Source organism: Leptonychotes weddellii, chromosome 12, assembly GCF_054177405.1.
Source record: "Leptonychotes weddellii isolate Sample4059 chromosome 12, ASM5417740v2, whole genome shotgun sequence".
NCBI classification, from domain to species: Eukaryota; Metazoa; Chordata; class Mammalia; order Carnivora; family Phocidae; genus Leptonychotes; species Leptonychotes weddellii.
Genome location: NC_138380.1, coordinates 55,880,129 through 55,894,606, shown reverse-complemented (window position 1 = coordinate 55,894,606; position 14,478 = coordinate 55,880,129). Strand labels below are relative to the sequence as shown.

The following is a 14,478-nucleotide window of genomic DNA, read 5'->3' as shown; positions in this document are numbered from 1 at the left end:
TAAATTAAAAAGTGATCCTGGTGTGCTTTTGAATTATTCCAGAGAAGAGAAAACATCATCTGCACTTACCCTTTATTGGCCTGCAAGACACCAAACATAATTGTATTTTAATTTTAGTAGTTGCCATTTGGGGCAGGTTTGCAGAAATCTGTTTGTAAATAGGGGAAAGTTCTTTCATGAAGACATATGTGGATTTCATATCAAAGGACTTCTCTTCAATTCCCATTTCCACACAGTACTGGAAATAAAATTTTTAGGCGCTGTGTCGGATATAGCTTATGCCTCACTCAGTATAAGTGATGTTATTGTTTAATTTTTATAACTTTTCTGGTATCCTACTGTAGGGGAGGAAAAATAATTCCCCTCCCACCCCTGTGAGTTCTTAGCTGAGATCCCTATGAGAGAGATTAACAAGGGAAAAATGAACAAGTTTATTAACATGTCCAACTCAGGTATACATAAGAGATGCCCAGGAAAAAATGAGTAACTCATAGAATTCAGGCTTCAATACTATCTTAGTAGAGAAAGGGGAAGAGGAGCATAGACCTTTCAAGGGAGAATAAATGACTTCAGGAAAGATGGACGTGTCCTCAGGAAAACAGATGGGAAGTATGATAGTTTGTGACAGAGTTTTCTGGGTGTGGTATGGACTTCTAATCTTCTCTCCTGTGGTAAGAGTCGGTCCTTCCTGGTTGATGAAACCCCTGGGGAGATCTATGACAATAGATATGTTCCTTTTGGAGGGTCTGTCTTTAGACAGATGAGGGGAGTTTAGAGAAAGACTCTCCCTGCCTTTGCTGTTTTTCAAGTGCCTACAACTCAAAATAATCAATATGCCAAAGTGGCATATTTTGGGGTGGTATATTGAGCTACCTTTCACTGCCCTAGAGAATAACAATGATTACTTCCCAATTACATGATTTACTATCCTTTACTAGAGGCTACCTTAAAAAATCAACAAAATCTTGATTAGAGCTAACTGTGGTTCTCTAGTAAACAAAACCTTATATCCCAAGGACTTTTTACCCTTGTATTTAATGTTAGTTTTCTCCTAGATCCAGGAATCAAATTTAACTGAAATATAACATATGGAATATTTTAAATAGTATTTGAAAGAGTTGGTAAGTGTCTCTGGATTAATTAATGTAAAAAATAGGTAAACATAAAAGACAGCAGGAAGAAAAATTTTAAAATAAACTTAATTCAAAAATTCCCTCTAATACATAAGGGATAATTCCCAAAGCATTTGCTATTGAATTAGATTTTTAAAAATGCACATGAATTTTCCATTACTATTACAAACGTATTCTTGATTTCTAGTCTCCAAATTTAGAAAACCATCAGTATTGGATCTAAGTTCACATTAATTAATAAAAGCTTCAGAGCAGGAGATTAATAGCATTCATAGAGAACACTTTCAATACAGGGGCATTGCAATCACTGGGTAGACTCCAGGACCCAAAGAATCACCTGCAGATGTCATATTAGTGTTTGATCATCATCAAAGCCTTGCGTCAGTGTTCTCATCTTCTTGTCTTGGTATTCACATGACTATGCCAGGAGTACAATCTTATCCACAGAGTGCTTTGCTTTCTTTCCCTTCCCTTCCCTTCCCTTCCCTTCCCTTCCCTTCCCTTCCCTTCCCTTCCCTTTCCTTTCCTTCCCTTCCCTTCCCTTCCTTCCTTTCTTTTCCTTCCTTTCTTTCCCTTCCCTTCCCTTCTCTTCCCTTCCCTTCCCTTCCCTTTCCTTTCCTTCCTTCCTTTCTTTTCCTTCCTTTCTTTCCCTTCCCTTCCCTCCTTCGTAGTACCATCTGTGGTGGAGGAAAGAACTATGTCTTTCAATTTGTCTTTCAGATATTGTTACAGTATTAAATGCAATGACGTCTCATTTTGTGACACCATGCATTTATCCAAAACTTTGAAGAAAAATGAGCATCTCTCAATCAAGAGATATAACCAGTTCTATGAAAGTGTCTTATATTATGCTTTTTTTTTGTAACTCATGTTACATTTCAGAAGTCTTTCCATATTTAAATTACTTTCGTGTCTATTTTCTCATTTAGAAAGTACATGAGAAATAGGTCACATTTTAAAATATGGAAGATATGCAAAGCCTGTATTTCACATTTGAATGAAAGAAGAGTAAAAATTATATACATTTACTTTGGTGCTGGTATTAAAAATATGGTTATTCATATGCATGATCATTATGTGTTCTTACATGGGCTTTGTATCTGAATGATTTTCAAAAATACTAGGGGCACAATATAAATGAAGTTATGCGTTGTCTAATTAATGAAGGAAAAACCTTATACTCATACTTAAATTGGCTCTGTATTAATATAAATGAAACTTCTCCTTTGCAGATTAAGTTTAACCACCACCTCTGGACTTAACTTCCTTTCCTGCCTACTTTTCAAGGCAGCTATTATCTTGAACTTGCTGTATTTCCTTCCAGAACTTTTTATTCTCTATTCAGAGCTGTTATTTGGAGTCCCAAACCCCTTAAAAGAGGTCAGTTTGTAATAATTTTTCACTAACATTGTTACCTGTATCTAGATTTTACCTGGAAATTATTTTTCTCTGAGACAATAAAATCTTTTTCAGAATGCTGGGCCTTTGCCATTAAAAATATGTTCTTCAGAAGAAATAGAAACTTGGAAGTTATAATTGCAATAATTTCCTTCTTCTTTAAACAAAACCAAAGAATACCTGCTTCCTGAATTGTAGACTCAATTTCTAGTGTAAAACTTCTATAGGTCTATTTCTTAAAAATTTGAATGATCTCTTTTGACAAAAGATGATACATGGATTCTTTTCCTCACTGTTGTTTTCTTATGTAATATTCAATAATTATAATTTTTATAAGGTAATTCAGAAAGAGGTTTTACGATCATAGTTTTTCTAAGAACATACACACGCTCGTGCACACACCCACACACACGCACACCCCTGACCCCCAATAATAAGTGGCTAGGGAAAAATGATTTAAACCCTTTTGTAACAAACAAGCTTTATGTGAGGATTTTCCCATCAAAAATATTTCCTCTCTTTCTGTATCCCCTCTTTTCCAGTATCCAGATTTTTCACATCTCGCAGAAAAAGAGTTCATTAGGTACCATCGATATGGTCAAGATACTAAGGAGAGATACAAAACGGAGAAACCAAATTATCCAAATAAGGTATTTTGGAAAGCAGAATACAAACAAAAAATTTTAAAATAATATATATAATGTATATTTAAAAGGTATTGCTATGCATATAAATACTAATGAAATATGGCCTATCCCATTAAAAAAAAAAAGTTGTGACCCAGTAGTCCATATTTAGAATGGTGCAGCGCATTGGATCATGTGCATAACAACCAAGGATAATCACCTCTGGTTGCTTAGCTATAATGATAACATCTTGTCTTTGATTAGTGCTTTTATGGTTTACATAGTTATATCTCATATAACATAATAAAATAGTTTTAGTCTCTTTTTTACAAATGAGAAAACAGACTCGGGGGGATTAGATGTGTTCTGTGGGGTCACTCACCAAGCAAACGGCAGGGCCACGCCCAAACCCTTAGGCTTGTCTAAATCCAAACCTTTTGCTTTTTCCTCTGTCTCAATCTTGCAATAAAAAGTGCAAAGTCCCCATTAATGATGTGGCAGGTAAATTATTGGCAAGGTCCCTGATTCCTGAGATGTGTGTTCTCAGCCCTGTTACCTTTCGCTTCTGAGCCCTGGTTAATTACTGGTTAGTTTCAGACGATCTTGCACTGCCCTCTCTGCGCAGTAGGGAATTCAGTCCTGGCTTTACTTCCAGAGCCGAAGGTGGGCCATGAAGTCCACTCAAGGTGTCAGTTCCTGGATTTATAAGGCGGGGAAAGAAAATGATCCAGGTGATTCAGGCTTCTTCAAATCTGTACTGAATAGACTGCAGCGACTCAGAATTCTAGCCTAGAATTCCATCACTCTTGCTTCTTACTATCACCTGAGAAAGAATACAACTGATTCTGGAAGTGGGAGACTGAGGGTTGAAAGATGAAAATCTTTTATATGAGAGGCAGTGCAGTGTTAGGAGCTGACTCTGGACTCTGGGTCTACTTCTGGCTCTGCTGCCTGCTCTCTAGCCCTGTGACCTTGAAGTTACCTAATGTCTCAGTTTCCCATCTGTAAGGTGGAGATCATAATCATAATCATAATCTCATAAAGCCATTGTCAAGAATAGATGAGCAGTATCTATGAAGGACATATAAGGGTACTTGACACACAAGTACTACATAAATATTGGCTATCATTTGGATTTGAAGAACTGTTTTTGCAGTTGAAAAAAAAAAGTGGCGGGGCGCCTGGGTGGTCAGTCGTTGAGCATCTGCCTTCGGCTCAGGTCGTGATCCCGGGGTCCTGGGATCGAGCCCCGCATCGGGCTCCCTGCTCCGTGGGAGACCTGCTTCTCCCTCTCCCACTCCCCCTGCTTGTGTTCCCTCTCTCGCTGTGTCTCTCTGTCAAATAAATAAATAAAATCTTTAAAAAAAAAAAAAAAGTGGCACAGCATATCTTTATGATGCTTAAGATAATGTTCAAAAGTACAGTGAGAGCACCTGTATGTTAAATACCTGGATTATTGCTGGAACAGGATTATCATGTGTAAATCAGAACCAAGTACATTCACACCATCAGTGAATATACCTAATGGAAATCATTTTGCAGTGGCTGAAAGGGTGCAAAGGAAGTGTTGGGTTAATGATTTACAAGTAGTTCAATAAGAGAAAACCTCTCTAATTCAATAAATCAGTCAATCAGGAAGTATGTGTTGGTTATGACTTTCAGAAGATTGGTTAATTTATCATGCTAAACTCACATGCCAGAAGAATCAAACAGGGAAACTGTCTCTGGTGATCTGCAGATTCATGTAAAAGTCTAAATGAAGGTGCTGTGCTGTAAAAAATTACTTTTTAAAGGAACTGCTAGCTCTGTATCTTTCTGTTTCCTCGCTCATCTGGTCACGTGGCTGGGAAAGGATGTGGGCTGGCTTCAGTCCTATCTGAGTTTGTATTCAGCTCTGCCACATGCAAGATGTGTCAGTTTAGACATTTAACCTTCTCCATTGTCAGTCTCCTTATCTGCAGGAGAGTCAGAAGGATAATAATATCTCCTCCATAGGATTCCTTTACTAATCGAATCAACTCATGAAGCACCTAGATCTGTGTACCGTATAGTTTAGCTCTTTGAGATGAATTGCTTGGTGTCCCACTCTGAAGGCTATTTCTGTGCTATTCTCAAGACAGAAACCTGGGGATCATCTTCCACTTATTTTTCACTCTTTTTTTTTTTTTTTAAAGATTTATTTATTTATTTGAGAGAGCGAGAAAGTACATGAGAGGGGGGAGGGTTAGGGGGAGAAGCAGGCTCCTCGCCGAGCAGGGAGCCCGATGTGGGACTTGATCCAGGGATTCCAGGATCATGACCTGAGCCGAAGGCAGTCGCTCAACCAACTGAGCCACCCAGGCGCCCTTATTTTTCACTCTTAAATCACCCCTACCCTACATTCATTTGTTTTGTTAAGGTCTTGCTAGTGATATCTCCCTAACCCATCTTATAGCAAGCTGTCATTTCTGCTCCCATTATTCCTTGATGGGGTTTTTCAATAATCTCTTACTTGATCTCCCTTCTAACAAATGAATATTGTAAGTACTTTAACTCATTAAGGAGGCAAGGTTGTGTTTACTTTTTTTTTTTATGTTTGTAACCTTAATGCCCTCCCAGTACCTAATACAGAGTAGGTACCCGCACGCGCATGCGCACACACGCACATACCTTTTACAAAATTAACAAAAGAATGAACTTCCGCTGACATTACTCTCCACAGTGTACAACTGATCACATTACTCCCCAGTTTTAACCTTTTGGTGGTTTCCCATTCGTATTAGTTGAGGTTCCCCAGAGAAATAGTGACACATCAAATTATGTATCAAATCACTCCTCAGAGGATAATATCACACTCCCGGCATGGAATGTCAGGCCTTTCCTGATTTGGTCTCCAACTCTTCAGCTGCATCCCCTGCCATCCTGAACCACTCACGGCGCCACCCATAGGCCCCACACGGTTACCCTCTGAGATGACCCCTCAGGTTTCCTCCACACCAGAAGTCCCCATGCCGTAGGTCTTTACCCTTTCATAGTTTTAACATTTTCCCCCTTTCTTTGAAGGCTTTCATGATGTTTTTCATTCTGCTGGCCCCTGGAAGATTTTGGACTCTACTAGTTTGTGCCTCTCATGTTCCATATGCATACTCCTGATACGGAGCTCATGGCACCATTGTCATGTTGGTTGTGTGGTTTCTTCTAGACTTCCCTGAGAACAAGACTGCATTTTAGTCATCTTTTTGCCTTTTTATTTGCACCTCTAGCAGGAAGACAAGTTATTTATTTATTTATTTTAAGACAGGTTCTTAACAGGTGCTTAGTTAATACTGTTGAATGTATTCATGGCAAAATGAATTAGTGAGTTGATAATTTTTTAAAAATAGCACACAAAATCTTTCTTATTGTCATTATTATGCTTTTCTAAAATGCTTTCTCGTTTTAGAACCCAGAACACAATTTGAGTTGTTGATATTACAAGGAACCACCCATTCCAAACTTCATGGAGTTTGAAAATCTCAGCAACGGAGTCTGTCCTTTAGGTATCCAGAAACTTCTATGATATCACAACATCACCTCTTGACGATAGACAAACTGGTATAGGCTGGTCTGTTAAAGAGAATAAAATTTCACAGGAGTGGGGAGAGCCGTAGGAAAAAGAGAGGAGAGCCTTATTATCATGAATAATAAAAAATTTGCCATTTTCACAGGTTTTTTGGCGCATGTGCTAACAGCTTAATTTTTTAGACTTTCACTACACACATTAATGAAAACATTAATTTATGAAAGAACTATAGACTCAACTACCCTTGGTAATGATAAATAACCTATATGAATAGCAGGAGGGCACTGGGGAAAATTCCCAAGTCTAGCAATATGGAAATTATACAAATATGCTATTCAGCATTTATTTACCAAAAGATATCTATGGGGAATTGAAGCCATCAAGCCAGATATATTTAAAATGAACGCAGGATATTGAACAAATTGGTTAATCATTTCATGCTTCATTCTTATCATTTCTATGCTGTTTCAATTCTTATATTTTTGTACTTTAGCTAATGTATAATTGGTGCTAACTTTCTATTCTCTCCCAAAAGTGTGCAAATATAATAATAACGTATAAAGTCCCATTCAACTTTAGAGATTAAAAACTTATGTGAGTTACCCGGAGTTTATACTTAGGTGAATATTGGAAATATTTCTGTGAAGAGTCCCTATGTTCCTGGTACTATACCATAGGCTGAAAATGCATGATAACCAAAAAGGACTTTTTTGGCAACTGCAAGTATGAGCTGGAAAATAATTTCTTGTGTTATGTTGTGTGCTGCTTTGACACAAATTCAGACATTTCTCAGATATTCACACTGCAGATGGATTAATACTAAAAGGAAGAGATGACCCTATTTCTTTTGCCAAGGGTAAGCTTCACGAGGTATAGGAAAATTAAAGAGAATTTCCTCCCTTCAACAATCAACTCTTTCTAAGGTGGTCTTTGTTGAATCTTCTCAAATCATGTACTTTCCTGGAGGGTGCTTTGTTACTATGAAAGCATCTCAGTCCTCATACTCTGGGGGGCAGCACTGAAAGGGGTAACATGTGTGCTCATTAATATGGGACTTGGAGGAAGATGACCAAGTTCAAATTCGGGGCAAGTTATCCAAAGTCAACAATTTCATTTCCTCAGCTTGGTTTAGTATTTACTATGACCCATGTCATTATACTGTTGTGAGCTTTAATGAAATAATCTATGTAAACTGGCCCTGAGTAAGTATGCAACAAGTGTTGCCTGATTGATTGATTCCCTATTTGGCTGGCTGTTTCTTTTGTTTCTATTAACAAGCATTTTGGGCAAAAAGTCAGAGCCTAATTTTTGTAAAATGGGGTGATTCTGGCAGATTTACGAGCTATGCCTTTCATGCCAAAGATCAACATCTTGATAAAGTCTGTTGTATGTATAACTTACTTTTAGTTTGCTTGTACGATGTTGCTTGCCCATCGCCCTCCTGTCTTGTCTCCTGTCAACATGGCATTTGACGTATTTGGCCAGGAGATATAAGAAGTGAGGGGCTGGGGAAGGTTCTCTTCAGTATTTCTCCCCTCAGTCCCCAAAGTCTATGTTTTCCATCAGCTCTCTCTTGCTCCAGGCTCATACACGTACAGGAAATTGAGGATGAGCCAGTGCCATCCCACGCTGTGCTTCACACTAGGGTGTTTGTCAGCGGACAGCCTGGCAGCCAGACCCAGGTAGACACGTGCCAGATCTGCATGGCAGCAAACAGCCCCTGGCTTGGGAAGTGGCACCCAGGGGCCGTCCTCCAGGTGTGGTACTCAGGCTGCCAGCATGAAGTCCAAACTTACTGCTTCTCCTCTTGTTTTGCGCCCCCTGGAAGTTATATCTCCCGCAGCCTTTGTTCTGGTCCTGATACTACTTTCACCAATCATTCTGGAGGGTGTGTTCCCCTTCCAGAACAAGCTAATCCTAGTGGTTTTGGTCCATTAATCAATTAATTATCCTATATAATTCATTAATGTATATAATTTAAACAACCCGGATTTGGGAAGGAATAAAGTCAAGAGAATTATTCAGAATTATTCGCTTTCCAAAGTACACAGCATGGAATACTTCAATTTTTTTTTTTAACGATTTTATTTATTTATTTGAGACAGAGAGGATGAGAGAGACAGAGAGCACATGAGAGGGGGGAGGGTCAGAGGGAGAAGATGCGGGACTCGATCCCGGGACTCCGGGATCATGACCTGAGCCGAAGGCAGTCGCTTAACCGACTGAGCCGCCCAGGCGCCCTTCAATTTTTTTTTTTTTAGATTTTCTAATGTGTTAAAATATAATGTTGATTTGGGACAACAACGCACAAAAATGATGATAAAGAAATTAATTTATCAAAACAGTTGAAATGATCCAGGTATGGACAGCTGATCTTAGGTTCAAAGATAAATTTATAAGGGCAACAAAAAATTGAAGTCCCATTAAAATATGATTCAAAAGTCAAATGTTTCCTTCTTTGTCCATATTCATATACAAACTGGTGATATAAGGTTGATGGCATTTATTGGATTGAGGAACATTGGAAATCCTTAAGATGGGATACCCGATCACATTATAATACATAAATGTATCAGATTAACATGTTGAGCATCTTTGATCTCACACAGTTATATGTCAAATATATTTCAATATAAAAAAAAGAGCAGACATAAAATGTTATTTATAAACTGCGGTAAGGTCATATTTCTGGTAATTAATGCTTATGGATGTGTTTACTTATTATAAATATGTTTACTTTAGTAGTAATAAGGGGGTTAAGGTTTTTTTGAATTCTTAAATATTTATTTACTTATCTTACAATTTATAGATTACCTAAATTCTAACTTTTTCTCTGAGCTTTCACTGGGGCTAATTTGATTACCTCAGTCAATGCTTGGAAGGAAACTCCACTGAATTAAATCTGAGGGGCAAAAGTGAACAATGACAGCTTTTTCCTGCTTGCTACATCCCTCATCCTCTGTTGGAAAATGAAAAGCACATGTGTATTTGTGTATTAATTTGTTCCTCCTGTAACCCGTTTCCAGAGCAACTTTGTGATTCTGTATGGAGTTTCCTTCTTAGCATCTTCCTTCTGTGCCACAGGATGGGGCATGCAACCAGGCAAAATAATCAAAGTCCTACTTGTGAAATTTTTAGGTTACAGTTATGGGAAAAGACTCCTTTAATCTCAGGTTGTGAAGTTAAGAAAGGAGACAGAGCCTGGACTCTCTTGGGGGAAATGACTCTAGCTTTTTATCCTTACAAATACTCACGTGGTGATTAGTATGTGACAGCCATTTTTCTAAACACTGCATACTTTCAACATATACAATATTAACTCAAAATGAGTGATAGAATTAAGTGTAAACCTAATTTATAAACTTCTAAACAAAAACATATAGAAATAACTTTGTGAATTTCAGTAAGGCAATGATTTCTCAGATACAGTGCCAAAAATACTATCATCTATCTATCTGTCTATCTATCTATCTATCTATCTATCTATCATCTATCTATTTAATAAATTGGACTGTCAAAATTTAAAATTTCTACTCTGTTATAAATGTTCTGAAAAAATGAAGACACTTAAGAAATTGAAAACTAAAGCCATAAGAGTTGGAGGAAATATTTGCCAATCACACACCTGATAAAATGCTTGTAGGCAAATAATGCATAAACAACTCAACACATAAAGAAACAAATAACAATTTTTTTTTAATGGCAAAAGGTTAGGACAAACCACTTCACCAGAGAAGACATGCAGATAGCAGAGAAGCATGTGAAAAGATGCTCAACATCCTTACTCATCTGACAAACCACATGGATATATCACTACATATCTTTTTAAATAAAGTAACAACTCCAAGTACTGGCAAGGATGCAGAGGGTGCCTGGGTAGCTCAGTCGGTTAAGCGTCTGCCTTCGGCTCAGGTCATGATCTCGGGGTCCTGGGATCAATCCCACTTCAGGCTCCCTGATCAGCGGGGAGCCTGCTTCTCCCTCTTCCTCTGCCCCTCCACCCTGCTGGTGCTCTGTCTCTCTCAAATAAATAAAATCTTTTTAAAAAAAAAAGGATGCAGAACAACTGAAACTTTCATATATTAATGATACAAGTGTGAAATGGCACAGCTAGTTTGGAGAACCATTTGGCAGTTTCTCATAAAGAAAAACATTTACTTACCTTATGACCCAGGAATCCAACTTGGCATTACTCAAGTGGAATGAAAACTTACATCTATACAAAAGCCAGTAGGCACATGTCTATAATAGCTTTGTTTGGAATCACTAGACCTGGAAAAAATCCTATGTCCTTCCACTGGTGAAGACAAAAGTAAAATGTGGTACACTCATACAATGGAATACTGCTCAGCAATAAAAAGGGTGAAGAGCTGATTCATGCAACAAAATAGGTAACTCAAAATGCATTATATGAGGTGGAAGAAATCAGATGCAAAGGCAACATACTGTTAGATTCCATTTATATGACATTCGTGGAGTAGCCATAGTATTGGAACAGGGAACAGAGGTGGGGAGTGGGGAGTGGGGAGTGGGGAGTGGGGAGTGGATTGATGTTAAAGGGAAAGAGGTTACTTTGGGGTTTGACAGAACTGTTCTATACCTTGATTGTGGTGGGAGTTCATGCAGGTATAGTTTTGTCAACACTCACAGAGCTGGATAGTTAAAGGGTAAATTGCATTGTATATAAATTACATGTTGATTTTTAAACTAAAGGAAAAAAGAAGAGGACCTTGGACTCACTCTGGATTCATATCCATATAACAAAATCTCAGGTGGTTATGTGTCTTGGGCTGCAAGGTATGGCAGGTAAGTGGGGTTTTTGGGGGTGCTGTTGTTATTTTTGTTGGACACAGTGCTGTGAGAGAGGGAGTCACTTTGTACCTAAATGTGATTGTATACTTACGGTTTCTTTACTTTTGTTTATGCCTGGTATATTTGACATTAAAAGTGTATAAAAGCAAAAATTTAAAAAAATCAAACCTGGAAGCAACCAAAATTCTGTCTCAAACTATGAAACAGATAACCCAAATCTAGTGAAATTTGGATGGGGTCAAGGCAACAGTGCAAGAGAAAACACATATGTGTATGGATTTTGAGTGACACAGAGAATTCCGTAAAAACAGTAGCCACTGACATAAACTGATTTCTCACCTGAAAATAACAAAATCAGGAGATGAATTCGAAATGACTTCACAAAATGACAAGAAGGGTAAGGCTCACTGAGGAAACATGACCTAGTTGTAAGAAAATGACTTTTGTTGTGTGAGTGTGTTGGGGCACTTTTAGATTGTGTGGGCTCTTGGAGAGACTGCATATGCTACAGGGAAGTGAGAATGACAGGGGGCAGAGCTCTGCTCTTCTGCTTATCCCCTGTGGCAGACATGGTGTTGGCCACCATGGCTCATTGGGTCCCCACGCCTTCTGTTGCAGCAAGTTTCTAGGGTCTCAAATAAGGCTGGAAGAAGCATGAATATTGGAAGATCCAGCCCTACCTCACTTGTCTTTTCTTCAGATTCTTGTGGAGTCTGGGTGGGATGTATGCATATATTTAGGGTTTGCATATGATTACAGCTGGAGCCCCCTCCACCAGTTTCTGTGGCTTGCAACCAATAGAATCCTGATTAACCCTCATAAATCCTACTTCCATCCTCCCCTTTTTTTTTTTTGCCAAGATATTTTCTCCAGTCTCCAAAACATCACTGTCCTTTAGGGCTTGTGATTTTGCAAATAAAAAGCAAGAATGTTCTGCATATTTTTGGTTTATCTTCCTATAGTATTCCTTCCCTAAGGCATTTTATTCAGTACCTAATTAAAGAAAAAATGGGGAAGATACGGGATGAAGAAAACAAAGATTAATATCTCAAAATACCATATACTCATAATTATAGCAAGTTAAAGTGCCTACAAACAAACCTAAAAATAAGTATGCAATACCTGGGTGGCAAATCTCTAATGTATGAATGACAGCATAAGTAGATATGAAAGTATGCTTTTTCTCAAATATGAAGACATTAAGGAAAGGTTAATTCTCTTAAATTAATCTATAATTTTTTTTCATTCTTGGGTATGGAGGAGAACTTGATGAAATGTCACTAGATTCACCTGAAAGATAAAATGTTCAAGAAACTAGAAAAAAAGAGTAAATTTTCACTATCCCTATTAGTTTTTAAAATCCTTATAATCACTGTTATAAAATAGTGGAAATATAGCTGAATACATATGGGGATTTAATAGCCAATAAAGGTGACATTTTAAATAATTAGAGAACATGAATTGTTTTATAAATTGTATTTAAAAACTGGCAGTGATATAGGAAAAAGGATACCATATTTCTAATTATTTACTGACATAAAATTTTAAACTTCTCTTTTTATTTTTATTTATTTTTAAATTATATTGCATATTTTCTTTTTTTCTTATTATGTTATGTTAATCACCATACATTACATCATTAGTTTTTGATGTAGTGTTCCATGACTCATTGTTTGCGTATAACACCCAGTGCTCCGTGCAGTACGTGCCCTATTTAATACCCATCACCAGGCTAACCCATCCCTCCACCCCCCTCCCTTCTAGAACCCTTAGTTTGTTTCTCAGAGTCCATAGTCTCTCATGGTTCATCTCCCCCTCCGATTTCCCTGCCTTCATTCTTCTCTTCCTGCTATCATCTTTTTTTTTTAAACATATAATGTATTATTTGTTTCAGAGGTACAGGTCTGTGATTCGACAGTCTTACACAATTCACAGCGCTCACCATAGCACAAAGATTTATTTATTTGAGAGAGAGTGCACATGTGTGTGGGGAGGGGCAGAGGGAGAGAGAGAATCCTCAAGCAGACTCCTTGCTGAGTGCGGAGCCCTATGTGGGGCTCAAGTCCAGGACCCCAGGATTATGACCTGAGCCAAAATCAAGAGTTGGATGCTCAACTGCCTGAGCCACCCAAGTGCCCCTAAACTTCTTTCTTTTTTAAAAATAGATTTTATTTATTTATTTGTCAGAGAGAGAGAGAGAGGGAGAGAGGGAGAGAGAGAGAGTGAGCACAAGCAGGGGGAGCAGCAGAGGGAGAGAGAGAGAAGCAGGCTTCCCGCTAAGTGGGGAGCCAGATGCAGGGCTCGATCCCCAGACCCTTAACCAACTGAGCCACCCAGGTGTCCCTAAATTTCTAACTTTTAAATGTACAAATTTGAAACCATAAAAATACCAGAGAAATTACAGAAAATTCCTAGAAGAGTCTCTTTTCAAGTAAAAAAAAACTAAAAACTAAAACTGGAGGTTTATAAGGAAACTTTGTTTTGACTGTATACAATTTAAAAATGTTTCAAGTCCAGTGAGTATTATAAACAACATAACAAAGGAAAAATAAAGAAATAAATGCTTATTAAATGTCAACTCCCCCAAATTAACCTATGAATTTAGGGCTAAACAAATTAAAAAATGAGTAAGTTAGCAAGGAATGTTAGAACCATATCATTGTTTAGTTTTGTGTTGTTTTGTTTCTACAAATCACTCAACATTTATTGAAATAAATGTGAGGTTACTTGTATAGACTTCTTGTCACACCTCACTGCATATAAAAATGTTTTTCATGTTTCAATCGTCTCTACCAGGTCATGCCATACTTCAGTTATGTTTTAAGTTAATAGTGAACTAATTAATTAAAATACAATACTCACAAGTCTAATTCTAGAGGATCTGATGAACTGGGAATGACATATTGTTAAGAATTACATTAAAGCCGATTTTAGACAGGGGGCGGAGCAAGATGGCGGAGGAGTAGGA

The 14,478-nt window shown here is 37.8% G+C and overlaps 1 long non-coding RNA gene across 1 annotated transcript in view; it reads left to right on the top strand.

Moving 5' to 3' along the window:
- The window catches only part of LOC145716551 (uncharacterized), a 121,534-nt gene extending 114,755 nt beyond the window's left edge, over positions 1-6,779 (top strand). The window contains exon 4 of the long non-coding RNA XR_014139320.1: positions 6,579-6,779. This is a non-coding gene — a long non-coding RNA (uncharacterized LOC145716551). The remainder of the gene's footprint in view (positions 1-6,578) is intronic.
- Positions 6,780-14,478: the final 7,699 nt, after the last annotated feature.